Genomic DNA, 17,677 nt, shown 5'->3' with positions numbered 1-17,677 from the left:
GCATTTTTCTAGAAAGTTGTCCATTTCTTCCAAGTTATCCAGTTTGTTAGCATATAATTTTTCATACTATTCTCTAATAATTCTTTGTATTTCTGTGGTGTCCATACTGATTTTTCCTTTCTCATTTCTGATTATGTTTATGTGTGTTGACTCCCTTTTTTTCTCGATAAGTCTGGCTAGTGGTTTATCTATTTTCTTTATTTTCTCAAAGAATCAGCTCCTGCTTTCATTGATTCTTTCTATTGTTTCATTCTTCTCAATTTTATGTATTTCTGCTCTAATCTTTATTATGTCCCTCCTTCTACTGACTTTGGGCCTCACTTGTTTTTTTTCTGGTTTCATTAATTGTGAGTTTAGACTGTTAATTTGGGATTGTTCTTCTTTCCTGAGGTAGGGCTGTATTGCAGTATACTTCTCTCTTAGCATGGCCTTCACTGCATCCCACAGATTTTGTGGTGCTGAATTATTGTTGTCATTTGTCTCCATATATTGTTTGATCTGTTTTTATTTGGTCATTGATCCACTGACTACTTAGGAGCATGTTATTAAGCCTCCATGTGTTTGGTGGCTTTTTTGTTTTCTTAGTGTAATTTATTTCTAGTTTCATACCTTTGTGGTCTGAGAAGCTGGTTGGTAAAATTTCAATCTTTTTGAATTTACTGAGGCTCTTTGTAGTCTAGTATATGATCTATTCTTGAAAATGTTCCATGTGCACTTGAGAAGAATGTGTATCCTGTTGCTTTTGGATGGAGTGTTCCTTAGAGGTCCGTTAGGTCCATTTGTTCTAATATATTGTTAAGTGCCTCTCTCTCCTTATGTATTTTCTGTCTGATTGATCTGTCCTTTGGAGTGAGTGGTGTGTTGAAGTTTCCTAAAATGAATGCATTGCATTCTATTTTCCCCTTTAATTCTGTTAGTATTTGTTTCACAAATGTAGGTGATCCTGTGTTGGGTTAGATATTTATAATAGTTACATCTTCTTGTTGGACTGGCCCCATTATCATTATGTAATGTCCTTCTTTGGTTGTTGTTACTTTCTTTATTTTAAAGTCTATTTTGTCTGATACAAGTACTGGAACTCCTGCTTTTTTCTCCCTATTAGTTCCATGAAATATCTTTTTCCATCCTTTGACTTTCAGTCTGTGTATGTCTTTGGGTTTGTCTCTTGTAGGCAGCATATAGACAGGTCTTGTTTTTTATCCATTCAGTGATTCTATGTCTTTTGATTGGTGCATTCAGACCATTTACTTTTAGGGTGATTATCATTAGGTATTTACTTATTGCCATTGCAGGCTTTAGATTCATGGTTATCAGAGGTTCAAGGGTAATTCCCTCATAATTTAACAGTCTAATTTAACTCAGTAAGCTATTACAAACACAATCTAAAGGTCCTTTTTTTTAATCCTTTTTCTTCCTCCTCCATTCTTTATATATTAGGTATATTCTGTACTCTTTGCGTATCCTTTGATTCACTTTGGGGTTAGTTGATTTGATTTTGCATCTGCTTAGTAATTAATTGTTCTACTTTCTTTACTGTGGTTTTGTTTCCCCTGGCGACAGGTATTTAGCCTTAGGAATACTTCCATCTACAGCAGTCCCTCCAAAATGCACTGTAGAGGTGATTTGTGGGAGGTAAATTCTCTCAGCTTTTGCTTATCTGAAAATTGTGTAATCCCTGTTTCAAATTTAAATGATAATCTTGCTTGGTAGAGTATTCTTGGTTTGAGGCCCTTCTGCTTCATTGCATTAAATAAATCATGCCACTCTCTTCTGGCCTGTAAGGTTTTTGTTGAGAAGTCTGATGATAGCCTGATGGGTTTTTCTTTGTATGTGATCTTTTCCCTCTTGCTAGCTGCTTTTAAAAGTCTGTCCTTATCCTTGATCTTTGCCATTTTAATTATTATATGTCTTGGTGTTGTCTTCCTTGGGTTCCTTGTGTTGGGAGATCTGTGCACCTCCATGGCCTGAGAGATTATATCCTTCCCCAGACTGGGGACATTTTCAGCAATAACCTCCTCAAAGACACTTTCTATTCCTTTTCCTCTCTCTTCTTCTTCTGGTCCCCCTATAATGAGAATATTTTTCTGTTTGAATTGGTCACACAGATCTCTCATTCTTCCATTCTTAGAGATCCTTTTTTCTCTCTGTGCCTCAGCTTCTTTGTATTCTTCTTCTCTAATTTCTATTCCATTTACTGTCTGTTCTACTACATCTAATCTGCTTTTAAATCCCTCCATTGTATGTTTCATTTCAGATACAGAATTTCTTTATGATTGAATCTCTGTCCTAAATTCATCCCTGAGTTCTTGAGTATTTTTCTATACCTCCATGAGCAAGTCTATATTTTTATTTTGAACTCTCTTCCAGAAAGATTGGTGAGTTCAGTTTCATTTGGCCCTTTTTCTAGTGTTTGTGAGATTTTTGTTTAAATCAGGTTCCTCTGAAGTTCCATGTTTGTATGTGGCACCCTCTAGTGCCCCAAAGCTCATGTCTCTGGAACTGCTCAGCCTCTGAAGTGATGTTGGGGGTCACAGGGGAGTGGCTCTGGTGCCTCGGGGAGGAAAGAGCTGTTTTGTGCTTTCCGGCTGCAGTACCTGTCTCCACTGTCAGAACCAGTAGGCCGAGCACACAGGTATAACCCTCTGTGCTTTGCGTCTATAGGTGCCATAGGCAGGGCCCCCTGTGGCTGGCCTGATGCCAGGGCAGGGACTGCTGGTTTGTGAGCCAGTGCTGGCAGGTCTGCATCAAGGCTCAGCAGGTTGCATATCACAGTGGGGGGGGCCTCAGACCTGATTAGCCAGCCAGGGGGATGTAGTACCTGAAGCTCCTGAAAGCTTCCAAGAGGGTGTCCAGACAACCTTGTCCACCTATCCCTTCTCCTGCACAGCAAGCTCCATGCAAATCCCACTCCTTCAGCAGCCTTCTTGCTGCTAGGAAGCCTCTCAGACCACCTGCCTTTCCTTTGTCCCGGAATAGCTGGATGTGAATCCCTGTCCTCCACAAACGGCTGGAATCTGTCTCTCCAAGTATTCCACCTGTCTTAGCTTTCCAACCCCAGTAATCTCCAGAGCACCATGCAATGTAGGTTTGTGCTCCCAAAGCAGATATCCAAGGCTGGGTGTTCAGCAGTCCTAGGCTTTCACCTACTTTCTGCTCTGTTTCTCTTCCTCCCACTGGTAAGCTGGGGTGAGGGAAGGGCTAGGGTCCCACTGGATCAAGGCTTTGCTGTGTTTCGTGAAGTCCACTCTGTTCTCTAGGTGTATGCAGTCTGGTGCAGCCTTCTTTCCTGTTGATCTTTAGGATCAGTTGTATTAACTATATTTTTGTATTATATGTGGTTTTGGGAGGAGTTCTCTGTCTCACCTCTCATGCCGCCATCTTGAATTGACCTCCTCAAAATAAATTTTTATACTGGATTATACTACTTTTTCCAGTTAGCTCTTGCTCATATTGTTACTACTAGGAAAAGCCATTAATATTCTTAATATTGATATTAATTAATTTAATGTTCATTTTCATTAATGTTAACATTTACTTTGTACCCTAACATCTTAGCAAATTCTCTCATCAATTCTAGTACAGTGATTATTTTGTTTTCCCTTTTATTTTAACTAGGTTCTGGATACTAACTCAAGTCATTAGCAAAACATTTTATCTGTTATTTGCTATTAATCATACTGGTTAATTCATTCATTTTCTTATTTCATCTGCTATGAGCTTTAAATCAATTTTGAGAAATAATGTTAATAGTAAGCAGCCCTGTATTACTGCTCATTCAAATGCAAAATACTTTAGGCTTAAACCAACAAACACCAGAGTATGGTGTTGGTTATTGGGTTTTAATACATATGTTGACGTGTTGATGGATACTTACCTTTTCAAAAGGTAAAAAAGGACTTATCAGTACCTACTGATACATTTCTATAATTTCTACTTGAATTTCTATTTGAATGGTTGCTTGTGTTAACAAAATATCTAATTCTGAACTGCATCTACAGTTCTAGAATACAGCACGATTAGATAGGATTCTCAGTCAAGGGAATTCTGGGAGTTGAGAGCTCTATCAGGGTGAGATATTTCCCTCTGTGACTCCCCTCCCCTCACTGTACTAATATACTGGTGCATGAAATTCTAATAATTGCATTCTCTGAATAGAGTATTCACTAGTTAACTGCAAAAAAAAAAAGCATACATGCTGTACTCTTTGGTAATATCCTGGACTGTGTGTACGTATCTGTGTGTGTATACATAAAATATCAGATAACATTTATTTATAATTTTCTTTACTTGCCTTTTCTTGGGTGCATTATTTATCATGGTTTTGTATTAGGCATGCTATCTTTTTCTATGATATTGGAATTTATAGTCTTTAAAGGTTAACTGAAAATCAGTTATGAAAAACATTTTCTTTGGGCATTTTCCATTTGCAGACTTTTAAACATCTTCTCAATGTATCGTATCTAATTCATCTACTCAGGTTTCCTACCTTAAATTTCTTCAACAGCATTTACTAGAAAAATCACTCATTTGTCTAGATTTGTGAACTTTTTACTACAGAAGCATATATATATTCTCATAATTCTTTTATTGCTGTGATTACATTCCTATTTCCATTTCTAGTTTTTTATTAGTTCAGTATCTTTGTTTTTTTTTAGAATATGGATGAGTATCAGTTTTATTGAAGAAATTGTTTTTGAATACATTTATTCATTCTTGCTTTTTTTGTTGCATTTGTTTTAGCTTTTTATATTTATCAGTGCCCTCCAAATTTATTTTAGTTGTAATTTTCCATTCCTTATTTCTTTTGACTGGTACTAAGTCCCTTTAGTTTTAGTCTTTCTTCTTTAATAGGTCATTTAAAGCTATAAATAACTCTCTGAGCCCATTTTTAGTTGTATTCTATAGGTTTGATTCTAATGTAATCTCATTTTCATTTCATTTCACCATCTCATTTTCTCTTTTAAACAAAAGGTATTTAAGAGTCTTATTCTATGTCCCAGTAGTTAAGCTTGTATATCATTTTTTATTATTCATTTCAAATTTTATTATATGGCAGTAAAATTCTCTACTCTGATATAATATTACTAAGTTTTTTATTTGAAGCCAAACACTTGATTGAGTGAACTCAGTAATTTTTTTTTTGGACATGCCAACAAATCTCTTTGCTTTTTGAGAAATGGAAATTTTAAATTTATATATAAATTTGAGTTGTTAATTATATAATTCCCCTATGTTCTTATTCATCATTTTCTGATTGTTAATTCTGAAGAGAAACATACATTCTCTCTCACTATAATCATATTTGTATCTACTCCATATGTTCTGATAGTTTTGCTTTATATATTGAGCTGCTATGTTTTTTGGCATGCACAAGTATGTCTATTCTTAATTAGCTCCAACAACTAATATACTTGATCTATCTTTTCCATTCTAACTCTATGTTTACTATTCATTTTCCCTTCTTTTCTCTTAATTGTGCTGACTTGATCAAGTATTTGCTCTTTTTCTCCTTATTAACTTGAAATATTGATTGTTTCCAATTCATAGGGGTATTATCTTTCTTTTCCAACACCCATAATCAAGTAGGTTCCTCTATTATTATGCACAAACAAGTAAACAGGTATTTACTTTCAGTGCTTCTTCTCCACCTCAAATAAATTGAGGCTTTAGAATACTTTTGCTTCCCCATTTCAGTCTGACCCAGATGACAACTTTAGGATGATATTGCTTTACCTCCCTTCTATCCCCTTTCCAGCCCTCTCTGTTTTGCTGAAATTATTTAGTATGTTTAGTTCCAGATTGTTGTTATATTTTCCTTAAAAATATTTTGCTTACCATTTTTCCTTTCACCTACCTTGAGGTCTCTGTTGTTTTAATATTTGAACTCAGTATTTTTTCTTAAATATTTTCTTACATGGAATACATTTATTCCAACATGTTCTTGATATCAAGGCAGGATTCTTGAGTTACATTTCTTTCCTCTAAGCAGCTGTTAGAAAGTATAGCCACTGCGTAGCCTTCCATATTGGAGATAAAAAAACCTGATTCTACTTGGATTTTTTTTCCTTTCTGAATTACTCATGTGTTCTGTCTTGTTGCATATCAAATCCCATTGACTCATCTCCTAATATTCTTATCTTTTCTTCATAATTTGTTTTTCTATATTTTTCACTGTAGTTTTGAGATGTCTCACCCTTTTGGTCAGTGTTCTCCAGAGAAATAGAAACTATAGGATGTACACACACACACACACACACACACACACACACACACACAACCAGAAGACCTGATGGTAGTACCATTTCTGAAGGCTGGCAGGCTTAAAATCCAGGAAGTGTCAATGTTTTAGTTCTAAACTGAAGGTATGAAAAAAATCTATGCTCCAGTTTGAAGGCATTTAGGCAGAAAGAATTCTTTCTTATTCAGAGGAGGGTCAACCTTTTTGTTCTGTTCAAACCTTCAACTGATTGGATAAGGTTCACCGACATGAGGGAGGACAATCTGCTTTACTGACACTACTGAACTGTCTCTCCTATTTTGTTACTCATAAAAATGTTCACAAAAATGAACACACTAAATGCTTGCCTCCTAAATAAACAGCTATGTTTATTTTTGGTCAGAGAAACTTTATAAGAAGTCTCATATATAACATGTGGTTAGGAATGGAATGATGATTACAACTATTCAACTTTCTATTCCCATTTTTCACTACCCACTGAGCCAAAGATTCTGGGTCTAACAGAAAAAGTACTAACAAATTTTAAGTCTCCATCCATCCCCATCCAATTCCTTGACAATTAAACCCACAATTTTGGGTATATGAAAGAGATCTCTGGGCTAGTATATAGAAATCTGGGTTTTAGACTAAGTTCTTTTATAACTGAATTGTGTGCTTTTATAACTGAAATGTGTGATAGAGAACAATTTAATCTTTTAATCTTCTCACACTCTATATGTGTATATATATATATTTATATTATATATATGAATATATGTCAGTTTCACTTCTGTAAAATGGGAGAAATTATACAGTCTACACGGTCAACCCTTATTTCTCCAAAATGTTATGTAAATAAAATAATCCAATAGTTTAAAGAAATTTAGGTGGTAAAAATGATATTCAAATGAAATGAATAGATTTTGTTGCTACATTTTGACTCATATATGTACCTAATACAATGCAATTTATGGAAAAATTTAGCATTATTAATAATAAATTTCACTGATTCTAAAACATGCATTTTCCCACATTTGAACATACCTGAACAGGATCTCATAACAGGTGGCATCTTATAATCTCTGTCAGACATGGACTATTTGTTTTGTTTAAAAATCTTTTACTGATATTTTGGAAGACAAGAAAGTATCAACTTCAAAATTGGCAAACTGAGTATTCATGACTTGGAAGAAAATACTCGTCAAGATACTGGAACACTGTCTTACAAAGGCTATAATACAATATTCTTGATGACACAAGAGATGATAGTTATCAAGAAAAAAGATAGTGATAATTCTGAATTTAAAAGTGATTCAGAAGAATTGGACTTTGAATACAAATATATTTGAGGAGGATAATAAATGTCTTTTGTATTTTCTTTTTACATGAATGCCCAATCGTAATTTAGAAAATAAGTGTAAATGAATCTAAAATAGCTCTTTATAAAGTAAAAAATCAAAGTTCTAAGTAATAGGAAAGTATTACATCTCAGTTTAGTTAGAATATTTTTCTTCCTTGGTAGTATACAAGGTTGATCTTCCAAACAGAAAGAATCTGATTAGTGAGGTGTAAAAATAAAGCTATTCCTTTAGTATAATGGACTAGATGGGCTCATTGGCTAGTATACTTTATAAAATCTTCTACAAAGTTTTAAATTGAATTTATATATATATGATATAACTAGAACATAATGAGATTAAACAACTCTAAAACAGATTAATTACCTTATAGTCCTAATAAACCTCTATTTGTGTTGATTCATTTTACTTAATTTTATACAAAAAAAGGTCAATTACCTAATGTTTGTGCTTGTGTTTGTTACGTGTGCATAAAGCATTCAAATTTTAAGTGTTCTGCATCAAATATTACAATTCTACATCAAAATATTAACAATTCTAACTTTACAAATTCATTTGAAAATAGTACTCATTTTCCTAGCTGCAGTTTAAATAGCAAAATTTAACATTCATCCAAATCTTTGAAGAAATAGAACTCAACATGGAATTTTTTTTCCAGGAATGTCTATAACAGATGATTAATGAGCTATATTATTACCACATGCAATAAACAGTTGAGAAAGCACTTCTTGAAAAAATAATATAAAAGATAATATTTGATTTTTCATGGCAAGAAGTTGATATTTTTCACACCAGAAATGGTCACTATATGGAATAAGTAAATTCATGCAAAAACATTTAAATAAATTTAGAATATTCATAAAATAATCCCATGAATGGGTTGTGTATGTTAGAGTCACTATTGGGCAAATTAAAAATCATATGGCTGTTTTACTAAATGAACTAGAATGAGGTGGAAAATTAGGTTTATAACCAAGAGGAAGTTACCTAAGATTAGACCTCATGTTCGACTTGGAAAAAATGTCAAGTTGCTTTTAAACACTAACTAAAACTAAGTATTTGTCTACATTCTACTTTTCTATGATCTATATGGAAATAAACACAGCAGCTCTGAGGAACAACTGCATAATTATCTCAGTCTGATCTATCCTAATAAAACTAGTCTTGAAATGTCTTCACTGTTAGTGGTGTATTTCTCTAAATGGAATCTCTGTTAAATGCTTTATAATACTCCTCATTCCAGTTCAAGATTTTGTTATCATTTCTCAGAAAGGAATCCTCAGACTGAGGAAATCCCTTCAGTTAGCTCATCTGTACTGTCCAGAAATGCAATGAGGCTGGGTATCAGATTGACCAAATAAAAACATTCAGGATGGCTCAAGTTCTAAACAGAGAGTCTGGGTTGAAGCCACATACTGTTACACTTTTGTTGTTGTTTTGTGTGTTTACACATCTTTTGTCACTGGGAGATAATGTATCCAAAAATTGCTGAGAAAATATTTTATTCATTTAAACACAGAGATACTTTTAAAACTATTTTTAAGAACCATTTTAATGAACAGATTTGTAATTGGTAATAATACTAGTTCATTGGCTAATAATCAGAGAAACACAGATGAGTACTGCTTTATAATTTGTATATGCCCCAGTCATACAAAAGAGTTTTTTCCTATTTCCCAAATATGAATTCCCTCTTACCTGTCATTTCATTTACAGTGGTACACAAAAAGTGTGGAGTCCAGGATAAGGAAAAAGCTCAACTAGTTTCAGTTTACAGCCTGAGAACAACAATAAAATAAAGTTACTATTGAAAACACCTATAGAAAACAGAGCTTCTCTTGAACTGACTCAAAGAAAAAGTTATGAAAACTGTTGCAATTCCATGTTAAACAATGAGTAATTTACTGAATTCAGAATAGTCTGTTCACATTGAGTCCCAAAGAAGTAGGTGATCTCAAAAAGAAAATTATTAATCTAACTAACTTGTTTAGGAACTAACATTCCTTCTTAATGTGAATTGGCTATTTCTGCCTTGCCATGTTTGTGATGTCTGGCATCACAGAAAGCAATGCAAAGCACAGAGTAAATTCAGGGCCACTGCATAACTAACCATATTGCTGGGTGCTCTTTCAATGAAATGGGTTAAATCAGAAAATGTCCATGTTTTTCAATGGTGAGCTTTCCTTCAAGATGATAATTCAAATTTCAATAAAAGCTCAGATTTTAGCTTTTAGATGAAGAAAGATAAATTGATCCTGAAAGCAAACAGTCTATGGAAAAAAATTTTCTTCATTATGTTTCCAAATAAGCAACAGTTAAGATAGCAAAAGCCTACAGAGCTTTAAAAAAAATGTGTGACAGAGCTCAATCAGGAGTCACTGAGGTACATGGATTTTCTCCTAAGACTTACTTTCAGGATAATTAATTCAGTAGAAGCTGAGAGAAAATCATAACTTGAAAACCTTTTCCATCTCCCTCAATATTTAGTGACTCAAAGAAAATTTATTGAATAGAATTCTTTCTTATTCCATAATGCCACCAATGTCATGAAATCTGTTTTCACGTCTAACGTGGTGGATACCAATGGTTTTGTGTTCAACTTCTCATATAAAGGAGTAAAGTTTTGTAGATATATTCTACAGGTGGTAAGAGAGTGACTCTAATCGTGGCTATCTCAAGGCAGGCTGCTTGTCCATGAGAAGATATTCTTGAGGAGAGCAGCTTCTTAGTACCTTTCAATTTGTATATTTCAGATGGTGTCTACGTGAACAGGTAGTTCTGTGTGAAAATACCTCAAAAACACATGTACACATAATCTTGCTTTGTATTTGTATGACCTGGACTATACAAACATGGCCTGTGTAAACTGGAGTGGATAGCAGGGAAAGAAAATGGCCTAGACTGCTTTTCTTTACTTAGTGATTGTGTTTAATGTCAAAGTCTATAATAGAACAGAGGTTTTATTTATGTATATATTTTTCTGCATGAAGTTTTTATTCTTCAAAGTAAAAGCTTTCAGTAGAACAAAAGAGAGAGTTTAGAAATACAGGTATATATGGGAATTTAATATATGACTAAAGTTTCTAATTCAGAGAGCAAAAGATAGATAATTAAATGAATGGTGTTAGCATAAATAGCTACCCAATCAAAACAAAAGTTGACACAACCTCATATTACTGACAAAAATTAATTCCACACAGATTAAATTTGTACAAAGAAAAATTAAATAAGTAATAGAAGAAAAATTAGAAGAATAGTTCTAGCCTTGGCATAAAGGAAACCTTTCTGAACAACATAAGAAATCAGGAACATATGAAGAAGGATAGCCTACTTAAAATATTTTAAAATTTTGAGGGCAGAAGATGTCATAATGAAAGTATGATTAGCACAGAGGTATTTTGTGGTATCATGTTATCTGAGTGATGTGACAGAAGAGAGAGAATGTATTGCCTTCTATCTTGATCTTTCCATGCTGACATCTCCTGAAAAGTCATCCTGATTTCATTTATAGCCTTACATTCTCCAGGGCTGCATTGCTACTCACAGAGAACAGCAAGGTTTCCTCGTGTCTGACCGTCTCAGTTTCAGCTGCTTCCACACAATCCAAATGCGGGAGGCAGATTAAAGGCCCCCATAAATATTTTTATATCCTAATCCCAGGAACCTGTGAATACATTATCTTACATAGCAAAAAGAACTTTGCATATGTGGTTAAGTAATGGATTTTAAAACTGGAGATATAATTTACCTATTATAAAATTCACCATTTTAAAGTATACAATTCAGTTGTTTTTAGTATAGTCACAGAGTTGTATAACCATTACCACAATCAATTTTGGAACATTTTCATTATCCTACAAAGAAATTCTTATTCACTAGCAGTCATTTCCCATTTCCTCCCAATTCTCTTTGGAAACCATAATCTACATTCTATCTCTAGGGGTTACCTATACTGGATTTACATATAAGTAGAATTATATAACATGTGACCTATTTTGACTGGCTTTTTTCATGTAGCATTAAGTTGTCAATGTTTATCCATATTGTAGCCTGTATCATTACTCCATTCCTTTTTGCTGCCAAATAATATCACATTGTTTGGTTATGCCGAATTTTATTTATCCATTTACAAGTTGATGGACATTTGGTTTGTTTCTACTTTACAGATGTAGTGACTAATGCTGTTATAAACATTCATGAACAAGTTCTTATGTGATATAGTCTCATTTCTCCAGGGTTTAACCTAGGTATACAATTACTGAGTCATATGACAACTCTGCACCAAAATGTTTTACAAAGAAGCTGCACCATTTTCCATCATCACCAGCAATGTATAAAGATTCCAGTTTCTGCACATCCTCACCAACACTTACTATTATTTGTCTTCTTGATCACAGCCAACCTAGTGGGTATGAAATGGTATCTCAATTGTGATTTTGATATGTAGAGTTCCCTAATGGTTAATGATGTTGAACACCTATCTATGTGCTTACTCGACCATTTGTATATCTTCTTTGGAGCAATGTCTATTCAAATCTTTTGCTCATTTTTAATTGGGTCATTAACCTTTTTATTGTTGAGTTACGAATATATTTTATGTATTCTGTATATAAGCCCCTCACCAGCTACATGATATGCAAATATTTTCTCCCATTTTGGGTTATCTTTTCACATCCCTGATAGATCTTCACAGCACAAAAATCTTTAATTTTGGTTCAAGTCCAAATTCATTCTTTTGCATATGTATATCTAGTTGTCCATTTGTTGAAAAGACTACTCTTTCCCTATTGAATTGTCTTGGTACTTTTGTTGAAAGTTAAATGAAGTTTACCTGTATATATTATGTATTTATTAAGGAATTGCTTTCAATGATATCTTGTTAAGTGAGGAAAACAAGTTACAGAGTAATGTGCATAGTGTGGCCTCATTTTCATAAAAATAAACAATTCTGGGTATGCTTCATATGTAGTTCCTATGGAGATGCATTCCTGCATTCCTGATTTTTCACACTGGCTCTTGTTTCATTCTCTTCAGGTATCCTAAAGTTGCATGATGCACTGATAATAATCAGTGTAGCCCTTGTTTGCACAATTGATGTTCATGTCTTTCCAAGTTGTAGCAGTGCTTATATTGCTCTCTGCAATGTCAAAGGACTTCCAGCAATGTCTAAAATCCTGCTGAGCCTTTTCTTTCATACATTTTGAGGACTTTACTGCCTACAGCCAGTAAAAAATTTCTTTAGCACTCTTGGCTGTATTTCTAGCCAAATCATGTGTATGCTTTCTATCAGGCATCATGGGCCTAAAGTTTTCATCTTAACATAACTTAATGACAGTGAGACCAGAGACCACGTTGGGGTAAATAAACAGGTTTAAAAATTCAAAAGGGAAAAGAATTGGTTCAGTGGCTATCACACAAGCCAGAAAAAGCATGAGAAGGAACACAGGAATTTATGGGTTCCAAACTAGAGAACAATGTGGACCAGTCACTCTTATTGGCTATAATCCTTTGACTATGCTCTCTGGATTACATTGGATGATCCTCATGAAAAATACACACACACACAGACACACACATACACTGTGCTTTTTAGGACTGCAATGGATCTATCTATCTGGCTGCTAAACCATTTTGGTAAATGAGCAAACTTATAAACCATTCAAAGGTTGTAAGAACATATTCAAGTGGAAATTGCAGAATTCTGAGTAAGTAACTCATATTAGCCTTTCAGTAAATCATTAAACTATTTGGAAAATGGCCCTGATAACACCCACATAACTAATTAACCATCTTGTAAGTCACACACACAGTAGCCAAGCTGTGTACTCAGAGAGTAAGATTATACATTCTGATTACTTTTCCCTACCACCAAAACGGTAAACTCTCTCCACATTAAAAAGTCCCCATTAAGAATAAACCAATTTATAACTTATTGCTGACTCAGTAATACCTATCCTCCATCACTGAACATTTCATAGGAATTTATATTTCCAAAATATCATTCTGCTACCACTAAGTCATTTTCCGCACAATAACACTGTGATGTGATTGTCTACAAGAAAAAAGAAAGAAGATGTGCATTTATATTTGTCCACTGCTCCCTCCCCTACCAATTTTGGGTTAGAAGTTTGCACCTAGGATACAAATGATTTATCGTGAAAACCACCGAAACTCCCATTTTATAACATATCTGGTTAAAAGAGCAAAAAACAAATCTATAAGGAATATGTAAGTTTCACTTGCTTAACATTCACTAAGTGTTTCTTATTTGTCAAAAAACTTCCTAGATTTGCTAGAACAGAGGTTAACAAAATTGCTTGCTATGATTCAATTAAAAATTTTTCTGAACATGTATTAAGTGATAGGAAACACAAAAGCAATATATGCTCTCTACTGTCAAGTTTATTTGGGAGACAGAGATGCACACACAGAACTGGATCAGAGAGTTGTACAAGGTGATATGAAACAAAAGGTAGGAGATGATTTATTCTATCGAGGGCAGGCATAAGGCAGGTGGATTCATAGTAGATTACCAGGATAGATAGCATTTAAGCTAGACTTTGCCTTTCAAGATGAGTAAGATTTCACCAGGAGACAGTGAAGGAAAGGGCATTTCAAACAAAGGAGGCAGTAAGGGAAAAAAAATAGAAATTAACATAAATATTTATAATAAAAAAAATTACATGATATATTCACAGAATCCTAGGTAGGGAGCCAGTACATATTTATAAAAATATGGTATTGGAAGAGATGGCAGAGCTGTTTTGGGAAGTATTCAATTCATCATTAGAATCATCAATGTGTTCTTATGTATCTCTTACCTGTCCTTAAGCACTATGGAAATGGCAGAGGGCAGAAATGAGACAGGGCGCAAAGGTAGAGCAGGAGACAACCTGAGGATACAATGAGGGCACTAATGGGACTGAGACAAACCAGTGAGTGATCCTGGGAGGAGACCTACAGAGACAATGGAAGGCAAATATATACACACATATATATATGTATATACGAAAACTAAATCGATCTTGCGGGTTCATGGAGGGTAACACAAGCAGTCCTTTGGTCACTTGCCCTACTAAAAACAGAAGCATCACCAGAGACATTTGACAGGTTGCCAATGACCCTGAGTTCAGAATTCAGGGAAGAATTCTTAAGTTAGAAATGCCTAGAGTCAAGGGTGAATAATTTGATTTTAATGGGAGGCAATATGATTTAGTGTTTAGGAGTGTAGGCTCCACCACTTTCTGTTAGACTGTGGACAAGCAACTTAATCCCATATTTACCTTGGTGTCTTCATTTCTAAAACAGAGAAAATAATAGTTGTCTACCTCACAGAATTGTTATGTAGATTAGAGAATTAATACATGTAAAGTATTTAAAACAATCAGGATCCACACAGAGAAACCAGTCCCTGGGAATCTATTTTCAAATATATTGGAAGTGCTGAAAGGTTATACAGACGACCGTGAAGCAATCCAGAGATTACCAGGAGCGGGAATTTTCTGCTATCCTATAGGACTGTAAGACAAAGGGAAGAGGTAATTTTAACTCTACCTATGAGCTGGTACTTTCTGGAAGAAGCTGGAACCATAAGAAAGACATAGCCATTTTTGGAGATCCCACTGGAAACATATAAAGATGGGAGGTACACCCTGGCTCCAGCACTCCAATCTTCCAGCAGCCCTGTATTTTCCGAAACTTGCTAGGAGTCAGTTGGTAAGGAAGGGCAGGAAATAGATCTTATGCCAAATAGACAAATGACTCACAAATATCTTTGTAAATGGTAGCAGCCATTATTATGTTTAATGGTTGACCTGGGATACAGCAATCACTTTTCAAAATTCCCTTCATGATCCCTGGAAATGGTGACTCTGGGCTGATTCTAGATTCTTCTATGAGAAGCTGTTCTGTTGACACAAGGGGGTTCATAGGCAGCTATATTAATCTTAGGCCTTGTAGGGTTGCCTATTTCTAGCTGGAATTGCTTACTATAATTTAACTGTAATCCATACAGAAAGGGCCTGTCCTTTAAGGTTCCAATATCTGCTGGATATTTACTTGATTTGCATTAGGAATAAAAGTTTGGATCAAACTTTTCTTCTGTTTTATGCACAGCTAATGGAAAATTCAAATTAGTGTAATAAGCCTGTGTTAAGATCCAAATCTAAGACACAGTTTCTAATATCAACAGACATTTTAAAGCACAATACAAACTTTGCTGATTACCATGGCCTCTATCTGCTCATTTGGTACTCTCCACTGAAGAAGAAAAAGGGAACAAAGAAAGGAATGATTAACTTAGTATATAACTGGTTGGAAACTTTAAAAATATATATAAACCTTTTAAATATATGGTATTCCTTATATAAATGTTGTTTTATTAATTTTAATTTTAGGTTGTAGAGGAAGATTTTTATATTTAGAAAAATAATCCTTTTATCCTGAATATTTTAACATAGAAGGTGCTAAACTTTTAAGCAAAATTTAAAAATAATTATATGCCCCCAAATCTTGTCTATGGTCATAATTTGCTGAGTAAACTTCTTTTGATGCATAATAAAGAGGCAACCAAAAAAGAATAAACTGAATTACCAATTCTGGAAAATATAGTTAGTTATTCCAACAAACTATGCTACCTAGAAAACAACTGTATTTTTGCTAAACCAACTATAGAAAATACCTCTGGTGCCCCTTGTCAATCAGAGTTCACCTCTGATTTCAGTTTCAGCTGTGATGGACAGTTCCATGCAAAAGCACTGAGCTCACCTGTAAGCACAGCCTGGCTATGTGAGGGTGTTTAAGCCTACAAAACATCCATCAGCTAGTGCAGGATTGGGTTTGGTGTGTAAATGTGACTGTTTCCCTTTTACCTTAAAAAGGCAATTCAGGGAGGCATCCTGAATGTTCCTCAGGTCTTAACGGAATCCAGCCTCTGTTACCCACACAGCAGCCTCAAAATACTCCCTTACCTTGGCATTTCCCCTTTGTCTGTCTCACTCCCTCTATTCCCTCTCTCTCTTCCTGCACCCAAGTCCTTGTCTCAGTCTCGGCTTTCAAGGAACCCAAGTTAAGACAGCAGTCTTACATAGAATCAAAAACACTTTGTCATTTAATCCACAGTTTCTCAACCTCAGCACTACTGACATTTTGGGATAGATAATTTTTTGGTGTGAGGGGCTTTCCTGTGCTTTGTAGGATGTTTATCCATATTCTTGGCATCCAACACAAGATGCCAGTAACATCCTTTCTCTCATTTGTGACAACCAAAAATGTCTACAAAATTAGCAAATGTCCCTTGGGAGGCAGAATTGCCCCCAGTTGAGAAATACTGATCTAGGTCCTTAAACACGTTAGAATTAGCTATTCTCCAAGTCCACACCATATACCAATGGGAGAAAAAGCAAATACATTTATTTTCAGTCATGATGGGGGCCAATTAACAAAGAATATATCAAAATCCAGAAAAAGGCACTTCAATGTATTGATAACATAGAAAATAACTATTTTAATTTTGTTTGTTTATTATGACTAAACTGAATTAACTATTCAGAGCAATCTGTCTATTTGTCTGCAAAAGTAATAGTGCAAGCTTACTATGTGGAATAAATCATGCTCGATGACTTTGACTCTTCTTACCTCTATAGTTTCATTTCTCAACACTATATTCCTGGTTCTCAATAAATGTTTAATTTACTGAATGAAAGAGCCTGAACCTTTCAGATAATCCTACCAAGCATGGATATACACAAATGCTAAACTCAAAGGTAGAAGAAACACTCAGTCTTCCCATTCTGAGTGAAAACCTGGGTCAAGAGTTCTCAGCCTAAGATTCCTCCTCTCTAAAAGGAGGATAATATTGCCTATCTCCAGGGATTTTTATGGAGCATTTGAATGAACTAATGGACATGAAAGCATTTGTAGTGTAAAGTGCTATAGATATGTAAGATACTGTTAATGATAACAGATGAGAATTGCTCATTCTTAAAAACACATTTTTTGATGATCTGTTTGCATAGTAGAATAGAAATTATAAGCAACTAGTACAAAACTATATTTGTCTTTAATGAATGTGAGCTGAACACTAAATCAAGAGATGAGAACC

This window comes from Manis pentadactyla, chromosome 2 (genome assembly GCF_030020395.1).
Source record: "Manis pentadactyla isolate mManPen7 chromosome 2, mManPen7.hap1, whole genome shotgun sequence".
NCBI lineage: Eukaryota > Metazoa > Chordata > Mammalia > Pholidota > Manidae > Manis > Manis pentadactyla.
This window is presented reverse-complemented; position numbering follows the sequence as displayed.